The sequence below is a fragment of the Colobus angolensis genome, unplaced genomic scaffold (assembly GCF_000951035.1).
Source record: "Colobus angolensis palliatus isolate OR3802 unplaced genomic scaffold, Cang.pa_1.0 Scaffold169, whole genome shotgun sequence".
NCBI classification, from domain to species: Eukaryota; Metazoa; Chordata; class Mammalia; order Primates; family Cercopithecidae; genus Colobus; species Colobus angolensis.
The window spans coordinates 127,145-144,319 of record NW_012114810.1 but is presented as its reverse complement, the minus strand read 5'-3'; the positions used below and the strand labels follow the sequence as shown (position 1 = coordinate 144,319).

The window sequence follows — 17,175 nt, the reverse complement described above, 5'->3', positions numbered from 1 at the left end:
AAATAAATACTAAGTGTTTACAGAGAAGGGTATGTTCACTTCAAGAGTGAAGGAACAAGAGAAATCCATACTTGGGTGGAGACTGGTCGGGAAGAAGCTAATTTTCCTCCGGTCAATCCAGAATAATTGTGTAGGCTTACCAGAATTTCAGTCCTTTCATTCTAAGTATTTACATCCCTCTCACCTTTCTACAACTACTCCACCCCTTTCAGCTCCTTCCTAACAGCTGTAGCCAACTGATTCTACCCCAGAGTCCTAAGAGTCCACTCTGTACTCCTCTACCTCCGCTTCAAGAATGCTCCAGACCAGGAGCTTTAGGGACGCGGGTCAGGAAAACACGGGGTCACGCGCGGGGCAAGCGCCAAACTGGCCGCAGACTGGGGAGCGGCGCTAAAGGCGGGGCTGCGACGGGGCGGAGCGGGAGGAGGCCTGGGGGCGGCCTGGGTGTCACCACCAACCCGCTCCGGCCGGAAACTGGCGCCTGTTTCCGGCCGGACAGCCGAAAGCCACCGATCCTGAACCAGCCGCCGGAGCCGGAGTGGCGACCGGGGTGTGGAGCGAGCAAAAAGCCACTGGGGGAGGCCAGTCCCGATCAGCGCCTTCTGGCTCCAGCTCCAGATCCTGTGCGGAGCAACAGCTGCGGTCGCCGTCTCCACCACCGCCTCCGCCTCCATCGCCGTCGGGGGAGGGGCCGGCCGGACCCCGGGGTCACTGCCGAGGAATGAGGAGAGGCGGTCGGGCCCCGCGCTCCGCCCCGGCCTAGGGCCTTGCCCCGGGAGCCGCGAGGGTAACGGAGCCCCCCGCCCTGACACCGTTCCCTGTCTGCTCCCGCCCCTCCCGGCTTCTCAGACTCGCAAACTCTGCTCCTCAGATCGCCACTGTCCCCTTTCTCCTTTCTGATTGTGTTTCACCCGAAGCCATCTCCCCTCGGCACTCCTTTCTCGCCCTGACTGCTCCTTGCTTCGTCTCAACCTCTCCTTCCTTTCACCTGCGTTCTGCGTTCCCACCCCGCGTTCTCCAGCTCCCGGCCTCCCTTCCTGAGCTGTGCTGGGCAGTTTGGACGGTCCCCCCTTATCAGCTAGACTTTCGGGAGGGATGGTGGAGTTTTCAGGTGATTAAGATGCAGTCTATTACCTCCACAGTAGGATAAAGTTCATTTAAAATCTCAATATAAAACTAAAATGAAAAGCAAACAAGCTTATTCTCCCTATTGATAGCCTCCCTAAGGTGCATACAGTAATGGAGGAAAGGCGAGAAAAAGGTGTGTGTATGTGTGAGAGAGAGACGGAGGTTGACGGATTCTAGGGCAATCTTAAGTAAGAACTTTAGAAAAAAGAAAAGTTGCTATGAGCCGATGGAAACTTTAGAAGCTGATGATGAGTAAGTAAGCCGGGGGCTGCGTGATCTCACTCTTCTCATAATTACTAGGTTAACGGTGTGGCTCCGGTCGGGATGGAATGGGATTTGTTTACTGGGCCGGCGTATTTTTAGCTTGTCGGCTCACAAGGTCCAGCGCTCAGAGTCTCTCTCTCTCCCTCCTCGTGGTAGTCTTTCTGTCTAACCTAGGTGGCTTCTCTGGGCAGCTGTAAAAATTTGAAAGTAGAAACTGACTGGTGGAATTTTATGGAAGAAGTTCCCCACAAACTTTTCAGGCAGCTTTTCATGAATGCAAAGCCAAGAATTAGCAGGACATTGCCTTTTATTTTTCTTATCTTTTTGTACGTACTACGTAACGCTTTACTTAGAAATTCACAGGCTGCTACTTTTTCAGTCTTTGGCCTCTAGTACTGTATATTTAGGAGATTTTTGAGGAGGCTGGATCCCTTTGTCTTTCAGAATCTATTTCAAAGGTGGAAAAGGACAGAGTAGAGAAAGAGGTGGCGGTAAGACTGGCTCCAAAGAGTTGCTAACCCCTAAATATTTAAAAAACAGTTTCTGTGCTATGTAACTTCTGAAAACATTTGGAAAATTTTCTTCCTCCTAAATGAGATTGCATTCCTGATGGGGAGAAGACTTCAGGGACCGAAGCTGGGTGGCTAGGGAGAATCAGAGGTAGTTAAGTATTTGCCATGTATAACTTACAAATACATTATGCGCAAACAATGAATTAATTATACTCTTTGTCTTCATTGTTTTTCAAGTAGTTATTTTAACGTTTAGTAACCAACCTGCTGTGCTAGTCTACTGATATTTTGAAGGCTGAACAAAACTGTAAAATAAATGAACTTGATGTTACTCCTCTGCATGCTGAATACCGGACCGTTCCAATTTCCACTATTGACCCAGCTTGCCTCAGAGCACCTCCTTGACAAAGTGGCCAGTTACTGTGTACTTAGAGATTGCAAATGAATGCAAGTATTAGCTCACAATAGGCATAATTAAGAAGGTAAATATGCTGAAAACATATATTCCAAAACCAAAATAGATTTTTTCGATTTTACCCCCATTTTTGATTATCAGCACCTTTCTGCCAATAATTATCCGTTAACATGAATAATTTAGAATTGAACAGATGTCTGCTTTGGACATTACATTTTCAAGATAGAAGGAAAGATGGAAGGAAGATAGTTTCCAAACTAATTTTTTGTTGTCGTTGCCTTATTTGACTTATTCCTTGCTTTTAATACCGAAGACTCCCTCAGAAAAAAAAATGTAAAACTTTGCCAAAGCAAGAGCTTGCTATCTGCTGACTTTTATAAGGCAGGGTAACTGGTAATGAATGCTAATCGTTAGGTGGCCTTTAGTGGCCTTATGTTGCCAGCAACTTGGAAAATTTCCCAAAACTTTGTTTAATCTTTCTTTTGAGACCCCTATTTAAAAAAAGATTTAATTTGGAGATGAAAATCTAATTTTTAAAAACCACATACACCTTTCCCAGAATCTGTTGATGATCAATAATTGTTTTGATCTGTGTGAGTTGATTGGTGCCAATATTAGTGATGATATCTGGGTAAATTCTATTTATATCTGCATCTGGCAACTCCCCTAAGTTGAACTGCATACTTTATTCCAGGGCAGGGGGATCAAAGGGGTTGAAGAAGCCTAGGAATGAGTGGAGAGCTGCCTGGTAGTCCACCACTATTTCTAGTTCTCAGAAGGCTTTATTTGCAATTTTGAGATTCAATGTATGTAACCAAAATAAGTACTCTGATTGTTATGAGGGCACTAAGTGAGACTTGTCAAAGTTTTGGAGCTCTTGAATATCTTAAGCATGCTAAAGACACTGGCCATTATAGTGCCTGTGTGTGTGTGTGTACGTGTGTATGAGTAGCCCTCTCCTTATCCTAAACACTCATCCCACCAAAGGGAAAATCCTTAAACAGTGCTTTGAAATGTGACCTCAGCAGTGTCTTTCCTATGGGAACTTAGGAGCTGTGGAATAGCAGACTGTGGAATCTTTTTTGTAGCCTCTGATAAATTCAGGTAATTAAAAATTTGTGTAACTGGAAGACAGATACAGGGCAGTTTTTCTCATGAATGCCTGAATTCTGTTGACTTCTTAATATAATAGAAGGGAGTGGTTTGTTTGTTTTTAAATAAGCCATCCTTGCTGAGTAACAGTTGAACACTTCTGTGGATAAAGCAGTCTCCATGGTCCAGTGACAGGCTTTAGGGAGGTATAAGAGATGTAAAGACATGTGTCCTTGCTCTTGGGGTTGAGGGTGGATGGGAAAGATGGTATATAAATGGGAAGGCAGACTATTATAAGCTTTAACGTTTAGGAAACAACATACAGACAAAAGCAAATTTAACGTGCTGATAAGTACGTAAGGGCTGAGAAGACTTGAAGTAACAAAGAAAGAATCAGTGAAATAAATTAGGGGAGATTTCTGAGTCAATAAATTTTGAAATGGACTTGGGAGGCTATGGATCAGTCATAAAGAGATATGGGCTATTGAGTTAGATGGGTCTTCGTTCAGACCTTGGGTCTACTTTTTACCATGTGACCTTGGACAAGTTAACTTCTCTTCCTTATCTGTAAAATGTGAGCATTCAAGTAAATGAAATAGTTATTGGGTTGGGAATAAAAGAAAAGAAAGGATCTTCCAAACAGAAAGTATAGAATGTACAGTGTGCAATGATGGTATGAATGACTAAGTTGTGAGTGGGGGGAATATATGAGAGTGACTGTAGAGAATGTGGGTTGGGCAAGTCATGGGTAGAGCAGGCAAGAGGGTGGAGGGGACTCAGAAGCCAGACTCTGTTGGGTGTTGATAGAAGGGTCAATAGAATCATTGTAGATCCTTGAACAAAGGACGGATTTAATGAGAAATATTGAGCTCTTTGGTTCAGGAACTCAGGGACAAGGAGTCAGGCAGGCATCCGTACATTGTGACTCTTATTTTCTTTACCATCCTGGCCTGAAGTGATACAGCCAGGAGGCATAAGATTCCTTGTAGAAGTTTTTGTGTTTACACACCTTCCTATGCTGAGCCTGCTTGTGCCTGTCTCGTAGTACACCATCCTGTGGGGAAGTCTCAAGACTATGGCCGGATTCTCCTCAAGAGCTTATAGTAAGGACAGCATTCTGTTTCAAGTGCATTTAACTCTCAGTTATCTCTGCTAACGTAGGGAGCACTGTTGTAGGTAATTCAGAACTTAATAAAGACATTTCTTGGTTATTTTCAACTGTGTGTTTTTAGGATTATATCTTATCCCTTTATTTCCTCTAAGAAATAGTTTTAGATAAGAAAAATTACTAAACTGTTATTTGTAGTGACCCACTATGAGTTTAATTCTTTGCTAGGTGCTATGGAGAACTAGGAAAAATGACAACTTTGTGCCCTTGAAAATACATTTTTTTTTTTGTTTTGAATCAGAGTCTCGCTCAGTTGCCCAGGCTGGAGTGCAGTGGCACGATCTCGGCTCACTGCAAGCTCCACCTCCCGGGTTCACACTATTCTCCTGCCTCAGCCTCCCAAGTAGCTGGGACTACAGGCGCCCGGCGCCACGCCCGGCTAATTTTTTTGCATTTTTAGTAGAGACGGGGGTTTCACCGTGTTAGCCAGGATGGTCTCAATCTCCTGACCTCGTGATCCACCTGTCTCGGCCTCCCAAAGTGCTGGGATTACAGGCGTGAGCCACCATGCCCAGCCAATACATTATTTTTTAAACCAGATTTATTTTCATTTTTGGGGATCATACTGATACTGAAATAAATTTGCGTTTCTAAGCTTATATTAACTGATGGCCAGGAGAGTACACTGATGATGATGAACAGTCAATCTTGTATTAAAGGTTTGGCCTTAGAACTCCATAAAATGAATAATCCATTTGTGGCTAATTAAGACTAGACTACACTGAATATGTTGATAGACCAATTTCTTTTCAAAATCTGTATGGATTCAATGTGGCCTCCTAGGCTGTCTATCTTATGTCTGAGAATGACTGGCAGGTGATGCTTGTGTTCCAGCCAGAATGAGCCTTCACTCACAGTATCTGGACGAATGCCACTGCATTATGTTGTGTTGTTGAAGATTAAACGGGCTTTCTCAAAGGACTTGTTCTTTGTAGAGGCTCTTCCAGATATCAGCTTCATTGAAAATCTGTCAGACTTTTCCTTCTGTAGGAAAGTTGTTTGAAAAATATGTCCAATTAAAAAAAAAAAAAAAAAAGAATGGGCTGAAGTGTCCACATTTAAGAAGTAAACAAAATCACATGGCATTCTTTCATCCTTTTTTTTTTTCCTCCAGTTGACTTGCTTTCCTCTATCCCTGCCACCCTCCCCCACCTCTTTATAATCATTAGCAAACTGTGATGTCACTAGCACAGGATTATTATTTACTTCTTGAATCAGGAGATTGTAGTATTTCTGAGCTAGAAATCAGGTGGAAAAGTCAGGAATCTTATTTTATACAACTAGATAGGGATTATTTTCCACTTTTTTTTTTAGGATTATACTTTATCCCTTTATTTTCTCTAAGAGACAGCTTTAGATAGTAAAACTACTAAACTGTTATTTGTAGTGACCCACTACGAGTTTAATTCTTCGCTAGGTGCTACGGAGGATTAGGAAAAATGACAACTTTGTGTCCTTAAAGAGTTTACAGTCCAGTTGGGAGTAAGGAGAATAAGAGGGAATGAATACTTGCTGAGCCTCTTAATATGCCAGGCAAAATTTTAAAATGTAAAACTATATTGTTAGTTGCATAGTACAGACCTAATACCATAGGTATATGGGGAGAAGAATACTCAGGTAGTTATGTCACAGATGAATTATAACTCATTTCAGATCTTAATAAATAGGCCAGACATGGTGGCTCATGCCTGTAATCCCAGCTACTCAGGAGGCTGAGGCAGGAGAATCACTTGAATCCAGGAAGTGGAGGTTGCAATGAGCTGAGATGGCACCACTGCGCTCCAGCCTGGGTGACAGAGCAAGACTCTGTCTCCAAAATAAATAAATAAAAGATAAATAAAAGTGTATTAGGTACAAGGGATGAAGATGAAGAGGATAACAAAACATTTCATATTGGAGCTGAAAGGGATCAAGCAAAAGCCTGGAAACAGGACTGTATCTGAGATGTTCTTGGGGCAGTGAGGAGACTAACTTGAGTGGCAGTGAGCAGTAGTGAAATGAAGGTGGGTAGGTTGGTTTGGAGCTATGTTTATAGAGGGTGTTAAAAAGCCAGGCATATATATATATATATATATGAAATTATTATTTTTTTGAGACAGGGTCTTGCTCTGTTGTCCAGCTCAGACTGGAGCGCAGTGACTCAGTCTTGGCTCACTGCAGTCTCCACCTCCTGGGTTCAAGCGATTCTCGTGCCTCAGCTTCCTGAGTAGCTGGGATTACAGGTGTGCACCACTGTGCCCAGCTAATTTTTGTATTTTTAGTAGAGACAGGATTTCACCATGTTGGCCAGGCTGGTCTCAAACTCCTGACCTCAAGTGATCAACCCACCTCAGCCTCCCAAAGTGCTGGGATGACAGGCATGAGCCACCGTGCCCGGTCAACTTTATATTTTAAATGATAGAAGATTTTTGAATAGAATAGCGGTATGATGATACTAATACACAGGCTGGCTTGGAGGGAATGGAGATTGACACTGGGGGTGTGTGAAATGATGAGGCCCGAGTTAGAGTTGTGGAGGGTAGGCTAAGGAGAGGATAGAGTGAAAAAGAGACTGTGAAGGAAAAATGGAAATTAATGAGGACTGGATGTGGGAGATGAAGAAGGATGATGAGTCAACTACGACTGTGACACATTATGCCTGGGTGTCTGAGACATTGACTGAAATAAAGAAGTTAGGAAGCTTTCCTCATTTTAGGGAAATATGATGAGTATAATTTGGGATGTGTTGGATTTAAAGTGGCAATGAAATGTCCAAATGAAGGCCATCCTGGGTGTGAGCTGGGGTAGAGATGGGGTAGGTTTGGAAATGCAGTTTTGCAATTCATGGCCTAGATGTGGTAGCTGTAGCCAAGAGAATTAATAAGCTCTCTGAGGACTAGAGTTTAGGGAAAGAGCAGAAGGGCAAAGAAAATGGTACTGATAAACTTAAACATGTCTAAACCTAAACATGTCTCCTATCTTGTAAACACTGTCCTAGGCACTGAGATGGAGGTAAGGCAGACAAGGAACCCATGAGGAGCGTATGGGTCTAGTGGGAGGAGACAGATATGTAAATATATAGATGGAATGAAGTGTGATAGATGCTGTGATAGAAGTATGTAGCAGGGAGAGTGGGAGCCCAAGGGTCAGTTCTCTCTTGGGCACACAGAGGTTGGAAAGAGCCTCACCGAGGAGTTAGCATTTGAGTTGAGCCCTGAAAGATTAATTAAGGATATACTCTACAGATGACAAGAGTTACATTCCAGTCTGAGAAAATACCATGAACAAAAGCTTAAAGGAATGAAAGCCAGACTTTTTCAGGTAACTTTTACTTAATCATTATGGCTGGAGGATGGGTTGGAGGGCAGGCTGAAGAGGTAGGCAATGCTGGATCATACAGAGCTTTATCATACAGAGCTTTAGCTTACACTACAGTATATGATAAACCATTTAATAAGTTTCACATCCTAGAAAGATCATGTCAGTGGTGTGTAGGGTGGATTGGAGATGGAGAAAGCAAAAGTCCTTTCAGTAACTTCATTATGCTGAACACATTTATTGAGAGTGATCATATTTATAGAATCCTGGAATCAGACAACTGGAGGGACTGCTATGCTTTCTTAGTTTTCCTCATTCACTTTCAAATAGAATACCTGAGGTTTACTCAGGATCACAGAAGTGGGTCTGTGATAGCTTGGTCTAGAATTCAGTCTTCAATATGTACTAGGTGATTAATAAAGGTGAGTTCACCTCTCTGTTCTCTCCCAAGTCCCATTTCAGTGTTTGTGTCATTCTACCACATTGCATTGTACTAGACAATAGACTCAATGTCATTCCATTCTACTGTCTTTTTTTAACCAGTCCAGAGTGAATAGAGGTATTTTCTTAGGTCTGACTGAGAAAGATGTGCCCTGAGAGTACCATTGGGAAGAGGGGCAGTTCAGTGCCCTGGACTGGGCTGAATAAGGTGTTAGGATTTTTTTGCTGTAGTGATTCAGATGTAGAAGAATGTCAAGGTATTTGTTCTGTTGAGTGTCTTTATCTCTGCCACTAAGCTCCCTTTGTTTTCTTTTAAACTTAGTTTTAATTTGTGCCACTGAAACTTGTTAAATAAGCTATGATAAATTGGGCACTGATTAAAAGTATATTTATCTAAAAAAAAAGAATATCTAAACAAAGTTTAGAAAAGTTCAGGGAAAAAACTCAGACACAGTTTTGAGCCTGCAACCCAAATTTGATGGACATTAACATTTTGTCTTGTTTTATATTTCTTTCTTTAAAATATTAAATACTCAGATTCTGCATCTTCCGTGTATTTTTATTTTCATTGGATTTTTATGAAGGGAAATTGTTTGGTTTTAAAGTGCTAAGCAAGAGTTTGGATTTTGTGTTTTAGTCACTTTTGCTGGAGGAGAACAGAACAGGGTAGAGGGCATCCTGTAAGTCCTTAGGTACCCTTGGGAGAAGCTGGCACTTAAGGACGTGTGGAAGGATGGATACCTTCCATTGATAGGCCTTCCTCAAAACTTGTCTGAGTTGTGATTTTTAAATTATTTTCTCTGGGCTCTGTCAGCATCTTCCCCAGGGAAGGGCCTTGGTTTGGAAGCTGTCCACTTTAGCAGAGCTGCCAAGTCTTAATTCTTTCTCAAGTGGGCAAGGGTACATTTTGTTTTTGTTTGTATTTGGGAGAGGGAAGGGGTGGGTAGAGAGGAGGCACAGAATAGCTACTCACAGTGAGTACTTATCTGAATTCCTGTGTAACTGGAAGTTTCCTTGACTGTTTTAGGGGAGATAACTTGGTTACACTGGCATTTAAATTATGTGGGAAGGTGGTTTTTCACTCCCCTCCGCTATCTGATTTGAGATGGCAATAAACCTTCTTATCCATTGTTGTCAGTCCCCACTCTACCCTGTTCTAAGCTCTGCTGGTGCACGCTGTTTGAGGGATGTGAAGGCTCCTCTTCACTCTAAAACTAAACAAGTCAGATGTCTCTATAGTTTCGGGAAACCATTCTGCTCCTTACTGTTTTTGTGTTGACTCCTCTATTCTTCCAATCACCTGACCCTTTATTAATTTTACAATTTTGCATAATGAGATATTTCAAACATTTAGAAAAGTTCAGGGGAAAAACTCAAACAATTTTGAGTCTGCAACCCAAATTTGATGGACATTAACATTTTGTCATATTTGTTTTAGATGTCTTACTCTCTTTAAAATACTAAATGTTATAGATATAGCTGAAGTTCCACCCTGCATCCTTTCTTCCTTCCTCTTTCTCAGGAAATGACTACTGGCCTGAATTGATGTGTTCATTCCTTCATGTTTTATACTCCCCCCCCCACATCTTTATTTATTTATTTATTTTTGAGGTGGAGTCTTGCTCTGTCACCCAGGCTGGAGTGCAGTGGCGCAATCTCTGCTCATTGCAACCTCTGCCTCCCGGGTTCAAGTGATTCTCTTGCCTCAGCCTCCCAAGCAGCTGGGATTACAGGTACGTGCCACAATGCCCAGGTAATTTTTGTATTTTTAGTAGAGACGGAGTTTCACCCTATTGACCAGGCTGGTCTTGAACTCCTGACCTCAAGTCATCTGCCCACCTTGGCCTCCCAAAGTGCTGGGATTGCAGGCAAGAGCCACCACGCCCGACCCCACATATGTATTCATAGGCAACATATAGTTTTGGTTTGAAATCTTACATAAATAGAATCATGTATGTATCCTTTTCCAACTTTTTTTTTCTCAAGATTGCTTTTCAGATGTGTCTACAGGTAGATCTAGTTCATTCAGTCACCTAAGTTTTAAACCTGTTTTCTCCATTGCCGTCCCCACTTGTCCTGTTTTTCTGTTTGTTTTTTGTTTTCTTTTTTTAAGATAGGGTCTTGCTCCATCACCCAGGCTGGAGTGCGGTAGTGCCATCTTTGCCCACTGCAACATCCACCTCCCAGGTTCAAGTGATTGTCCTGCCTCAGCCTCCCGAGAAGCTGGGACTACAGATGCGCGCTACCACACCTGGCCAATTTTTGTATTTTTTCGTAGAGACAGGGTTTCCTAATGTTGGCCAGGCTGGTCTCAAACTCCTGACCTCGAGTGATCTGGCCGCCTCGGTCTCCCAAAGTGTTGGGATTACAGGTGTGAGCCACTGTGCCCAGCTCCCACTTGCCCTATTTTTTTTTTTTTATTAAAAAAAACTTACCCATTCATAAAGTCCCAGTGTAAACTATCTCTTCCACAAAAACGTTCCTGATTTTCTTTTTTCTCCAGCAGGATATAATCTTTCCTACAACTGAATCTTCCTATCATTTTGTTGGTACTTGTCATGTGGTAGCTGTGTATTGTATTTTGGTTTATTTGTGCCCTTGGCATGCCTCTTCTACTATACTGTAAGCTCTTTGAGAGCAGATAAGTAGTCTCTTTTTCTTTGTATCCCTTATGAGGCATGCTGTAGAAACTTACACATAGTAGGCATTTAGACACTATTCGTGACTAAATAGATTATGAACAACAACAAAAGGCCATCCTTTATGTTAGTGAACTATTAATTTGACTATTGGTGTAGACCCCATGAAAAATAAAGCTTATAAACAAACACTTGGCACTGAAAATTACATAAAAATGCCCATAAATGGTAAAAGTAGTCAAGACTAACTTCCTGCAGGGGTGAGAACAAACATTTCTCGGAAAATGAAATGGAAATTGATAGGTGATAGCATCCCAATTGGGAAATTCCTGGGAATTGATCCTGTTGGCTTTTGAGGCAGTGTATTCATGTGGCCAGACTCATTTCACTAGCTATCAGATTCTGCTTTTCTCATCAAGGTCTTGACACCTTCACAGGAGATGGAGATGGGCCTTAAGAAAAGGCAGCCTGTCTATTCACGTAATAAAGACTGCTAAGGATCAACATGTGTATCCAATTATTGGATACACCCATTCACACATACATATGTACATGTACTTTTCACCACACTCCTTTTTTTAATGATGAGGCCAGGTCGTGTATCAGCATATTTTGAAGCTTTTAATTCTGTAACATATAGTCCCAATATAACATTGTTTTGGCCTTATGGAAGCTCCTCCCACCCCAAGTGGGAAATTAATATTAAGTTAAACTATATGAAATTGCCATTTTGTAGGTTAAAAGCAGTCAACTCTTGACAATTTTGATTGGTTAAACCAACACGTTGTGATTTCCTTTTGGCATTCTGAAAGGCAATATAATGGACCTTTTTGAAGTAGATAATCCCAAATCCATTTTTTTTTTTTTTTTTTTTGGAGCCAAGGTCTCTCTCTGTCACCCAATTTGGAATAGAGTGGCATGATTGCAGCTCACTGCAGCCTTGACCTCCTTGGCTCAGGTGATTCTCTCACCTCAGCCTCCCAAGAAGCTGGGATCCACAGATGTGTGACACCATACCTAGCTAATTTTTTACATTTTTTGTAGAGAGGGGTTTTGCCGTGTTGCCCAGGCTGTTCTCGAATTCCTGGGTTCAAGCAGTCTTCCTGCTGCCTCCCAAAATGTTGGGATTACAGGTTGTGAGCCACTGTGCTCGGCCCATTTATACGTCTAAAATGCATTTCTGAACTTTAATTTGCAGGGGATTAAATGCTTTTTATTTCTGAGCACACATTTAGTATATTTGAGAAGGTAGAGGGGAAACGTATGAGGGTTGTAGGCCACAACAGGTTCTAGGAAATAAGCCTGAGATGAACATTTTTGCTGTAAATATCTCCATGTTATTGAGTTGTCTTTAATGAGGTTATAGTTCCTATGAGTAAATGACTTATTCCCCCTCTTACCTGCTACCCCCATGTCTCCTCTCTAGTCTTGATAAGGAGATCTGGTTGGGGGCAAAAACCACAGAAAAAGATGATTGCCCATGTCTCTTTGATGTTATTTGGGGTCTTAAAAGGAAAGAGGGCAAGATTCCTAGTTCCTAGCACCAGATTGTTGACCTTGTGGCTCCTAGAGCCACAAGGTTGGGGGTGGGCGTGGGAGGAGAATGCAGAAGACAGGGGAAAGGGCAAAGAAGCTGAGTAGGTAGGAGTTAGCAGATGTTATAAAATAGGATTGAGGAACAGGAGCAGAAAGAAGGGGATAGGTATAAACATTTAAAGGGCTTCCGTTTCCTCTCATTCTAAATAATCTGGCTTAGAATTCTTTACAAGCCTTTTATCTTAACTATATCAAAGTTGTATCCAGGCTACACTCTACAGATATCTACTTAGAGAATATTGTAGGTAGAATGCAGCTTTGAAAGTACCAGTGCTGTGTTCTAAAATAGTTCTTTGAAAAGTCAGGGTCATTTTAAATGAGTTGGTCTACTAGTGCCTTTTGAATCATTAATAGCTAACATCAAAAGAAAAGGAGGAGCGAATTCCTCTGAGGCTTTAGTGTTAATAAATATGGATATTTACATGAAGGTAGTCGCATGTGAAGAATTAAGGCATGACAATGGGAAAATACAATGACACTAACAAAAATATAGTTTGTTTATTTATTTATTAGAGACAAGGTCTCACTATGTTGCCCAGGCTGGTCTTGAACTCCTGGGCTCAAGCCATCCTCCCACCTCAGCCTCCTGAGTAGCTGGGACTGTAGGTATGTGCCACCATGCCTAGCTCCAACAAAAATATATTTTAGAAACTTACCTTCTCTTATGTGCTCCATTGTGAGCATCTGCTTTTGCCTCCCTTGAACTGGTAGCTCACCTGGCTAGGTATGAAACCATCCATTTCCTGAAAATGTCTATCAGTTCTAAGGGACAGGATTCTCTGACATCAACAATACTTGGTCCCTGTTGTTTACTGACCATGGATAGAGACTTTTCATACCCCTTCTTAGAACTCTGAAAATATAATTTGAGAGTAAGACTTAAGAGTTTCTGTGTCCTAGCTTCTTTGCTTGCCTGAAATAAATTCCTGGCTATTTGGCACCAGGTGTCCTGTTATTTTAACAACTTTAAGTTCCTTCTTTCTCATGTCTTTGTAATTTTGTATAATATACTAGTTCATTATGAAAATTGAGATTTAAATCATCTGTGCGAATTTCCCTTGATGTTTGCTGCCTGATTGAAACTACAAATTCCTTTCCACCGAACACTTGCTGTGCACTGGAATCTGGTCACGATGCACTAAGGAGATGCCAAGGAGGTGTCACCTAGTAAATAAATAAGCAGGAGGAGAACTGGCCTCTTGGGAATTTATATTCTGGGTTACATAGGACATGGTTACATGTAGATAAATGCATATAAAGAAAAAAATGTGAGAAACAAATATAGGCTGTGTAGAAGTATATATAATATCATATAGCATTTTAGAACTGAAAAGAGATTTACATATTGTCATTTTCTAGGTGAGGAAAACGAGACCCAGAAAATTTAAATGGCTTGTCTAAGGTAGTAGTTACTATCAACAGTGTATTGGATATCTGTTCTCTGAAAAGTGAGGCCTCCAGTATATTATAGAAACAGTCAAAGTCCTTAAGAACTCACTAATTATCTGTGAACACTGAACATTTGCATAAGTAGATAAATAGTAATACAAAGTCCTAGGTACTAAGTACCAGGTGAGGAGTACAGTTATATAGCTATGTAGAAGTTTAAAGGGAATAGATAGGGAAAAATTTTACCTTTATGGTAATCTAGACCTTAGAGGAGAGAGAAATAGAGTGGGGAAACATTCAAGGTGGAGGACCAGTGAGCCGAGCTCACCTTGTTTTGGGGGCAGGAAAAGTAGTTTGTAGCACAGTGTTTTACCTAGGAGGGCAATAAGATCAGTAAAGTTAGTAAAGTTAGAGTTAGATAAATTGGAGCGAGACTTAAATCTCAGCCAAAGGAATTTGGTTTTTATACTTACAGTGAAAAATATCTGAGTAGGGAATTGTATTGTATGAATTAGTGTTTTAGGACAACTGATGTAGCCTTGTGATATAAAATAGAAGAAAGGATACCAGTTAGAGGACTGTTGTAATAGTCCAGGAAAAAGACTATCTACAAGGGTAATGGTAATGTAGAAAGAGGGAGAGATTTGAGTAATTTGAAGAGAGATAAATAGAATTTGGTAATTGATTATCGTGAAAACGATTAGATAAGAATGATCACACATTTTCAGTCTGGGTAATAGCAATAGGGAGAACTGGGTTTGGTGGGTTTCTGATGCCTCTCCAAAGTGGGGTACCTTGGTAGACAGCTTTGAAAGGTACTGAGTCTGGCTCAGCATTCTCAGTGGATACTGAATTCAGGGTTTAAGTAACTGGTTTATGTTTGTATGCCTAGTAAGTAGTAGGACTTGGTGTGTATAGTCCATTCTTTTGATGGTTGTTTAGTGCTCTTTCTACTAGATCACATTGCTTGAGAGGAGATGGATCAAGTGGTTAAAAACACAGAACGATGCCTGGAAAACGAAATGGGAAGTTGAAGACCACATTATGGTGAGGTTTAACCACAAACTGTTTCAGTTCCTTACCGGTTTTCCTTATATTTAGACACAAAATGTGTGTACTTATGTCTGTCAGGCTCTTAATGCAACAGTGGCCTGGGTTTCTTAGAGCTATCTTCTGAGATTCAATTCTTCATATTCAAGGGGAAATATTTCTTCAGATTTTGGATTTAACTGCATATTCTCTCTGATTCCCAATTTGAAGATACAATTAGTGTCCCCCCGCCCACTATCCCTGCAAGAAGGTAGGCTTGCTTGAGTTGAAAGCTGTGGGTGAAGTAGCCTCAAAGGCCCATTAGTCTTTTTTTTAGTAAAAGGAAGAGAGCTTTAGACTAAAATTTTTCAGGCTTATTTACGTTGTCAGCAGTTAAAAACAATTTACTGACATAGATCCTATTACCTGAAAGGGAGAGTAAATACTATAAATCAATTGAGTATTTTTGCTAATAGGAGATTTTTTTACGGGGTTGAATAGCCTTAGATCTTTTGTATTTGCTTTTAAAATACATAGTCAGGCATATTTAAGATGTGACTCATTCCTACCCCTTTTCTTGTTTTCTTCTTTTGCCAGACTTTTGTTTATGTGATAACAGATACTTGAGGATTGAAAATACATTTTTCTGAATCAGCTAACACTTGTTATGCACCTACCATAAGGGACTGACATTGTTATTTAATTTCGTCTGCCAAGACTAAATATTCTCGGATTTTTTGACTAGGAACTCAGCTGCTTCCTGGAACTGAGCTCCTTGCTCTCACAGTCTTAAGCATTTTTAAATGTTTTCTACTAGGTAATGCTCACAAGAAATCCTTGTGCCTGTTCTTAAGCTGCTAACTCCAGAGTAAGCACCACTCATCCTAGGTATGGCCCATGGTGATAGTAGTAAACATCTAATGCTTGGCTTCTTCCATGCTTATCCCATCTTATTCTTTGCCACAGCTCATCTGTCATAATGTTTGACCTGGCTGGAGAATAAAGGGAAGAAAACTTTACTATTTAGAAGTGAGATCCTAGCCTGAGTTATACTAAAGACTTTATATAACACCTCATTTATACTCATAACAATTCCATAAAATAAATACTCTTATGCCACCTTACAGATTAATTCATTCAAAGTATGTATTAGTGTGATTTAGGCACTGTTTAAGGTCCTGAGGATACTATAGTGAATGTCAGATGAAGTATCTGCTAAGCAATAGAGACGTTAAATAATTTACCCAAGGTCACAAATCAAGAAAGTAACAGGTAGGATTTAGATACAGCTCTAACAGATTCCAAAAGGAATGTCTGCAACCATTGTTACATCATGCCACTGTTTACATATATTGGATGTTCTCGGTGAATATATAAAGGCATAAAAATAGGTGGAACCCCAGTTTTTTTGTGTGTGTGTCTTTGTTAAAAATGTTCTTGATGAATCTAAGAAAGAAATGTGTCTTGGTGCTGAAAAGCATACCTGCACAATCATGCTTCTCCTCTCTTCCCCTTGCCTCTCCCTTCTCCCTCTCCACTCACTTGTACCTGGGTATAAACTGGACAGTGTGACCTGCTTTGGCATTTGAATGTGTTCGTGCTTTGAGAACTGGAAGAATGTTGTTTGCTTGTTTTTTTTGGCTTCCTGAAAGTTCGTGCCTACTTGCAGGTTCTTTCTTGTAGCACAATGGTGAGTAATGTGTTGTTAACATTGTAATGTGGTCATGCGAGTTGGAATTTTTTTTGTTTTCCCTCAGTTCTCTCTGATGAGTATGCAGGTAGGGACTCTTGAGTCAAACTTGCCTGCTCAATTCATTCAAGTAGAAAAAGCTTTCTGTATTCAGAGGACTAGAAAAGAGTTTTGAGGTTGGGAACAATACCAAGATCCAATGTCTTTTGCATAGCTGAAATTAAGTTTTGTTAGCATTCTAGGTTTATTCTTTAACTTGTGCTATCTAAGAGAGAACTTGTTTTAGATTATGGCCACTATTATCATGTGCCATACCTGGGATGAGTGGTCTTTACTCTGGAGTTAGCATCTTCAGAACAGGTGCAAGGATTTATTTTGAGCATTACCTAGTAGAAGCTTAAAAAAATTGCTTAAGACTTAGAGCAAGTAGCTGAGCTCCAATAGGAGTTGAGTTCCAGTTGAGTTCTAAGGATTAATTAGGTGGGATCAAGGTTGCCACTGTTTTTTCTTTCTTT

At 40.9% G+C, this 17,175-nt stretch overlaps 1 protein-coding gene across 1 annotated transcript in view; it reads left to right on the top strand.

Moving 5' to 3' along the window:
- The first annotated feature begins 497 nt into the window (after nucleotides 1-497).
- OTUD7B (OTU deubiquitinase 7B) overlaps nucleotides 498-17,175 on the top strand; it is a 68,716-nt gene continuing 52,038 nt past the window's right edge. The window contains exon 1 of the mRNA XM_011937758.1: nucleotides 498-787. The gene's annotated coding sequence lies outside the window, so the exon portion shown is untranslated. The remainder of the gene's footprint in view (nucleotides 788-17,175) is intronic.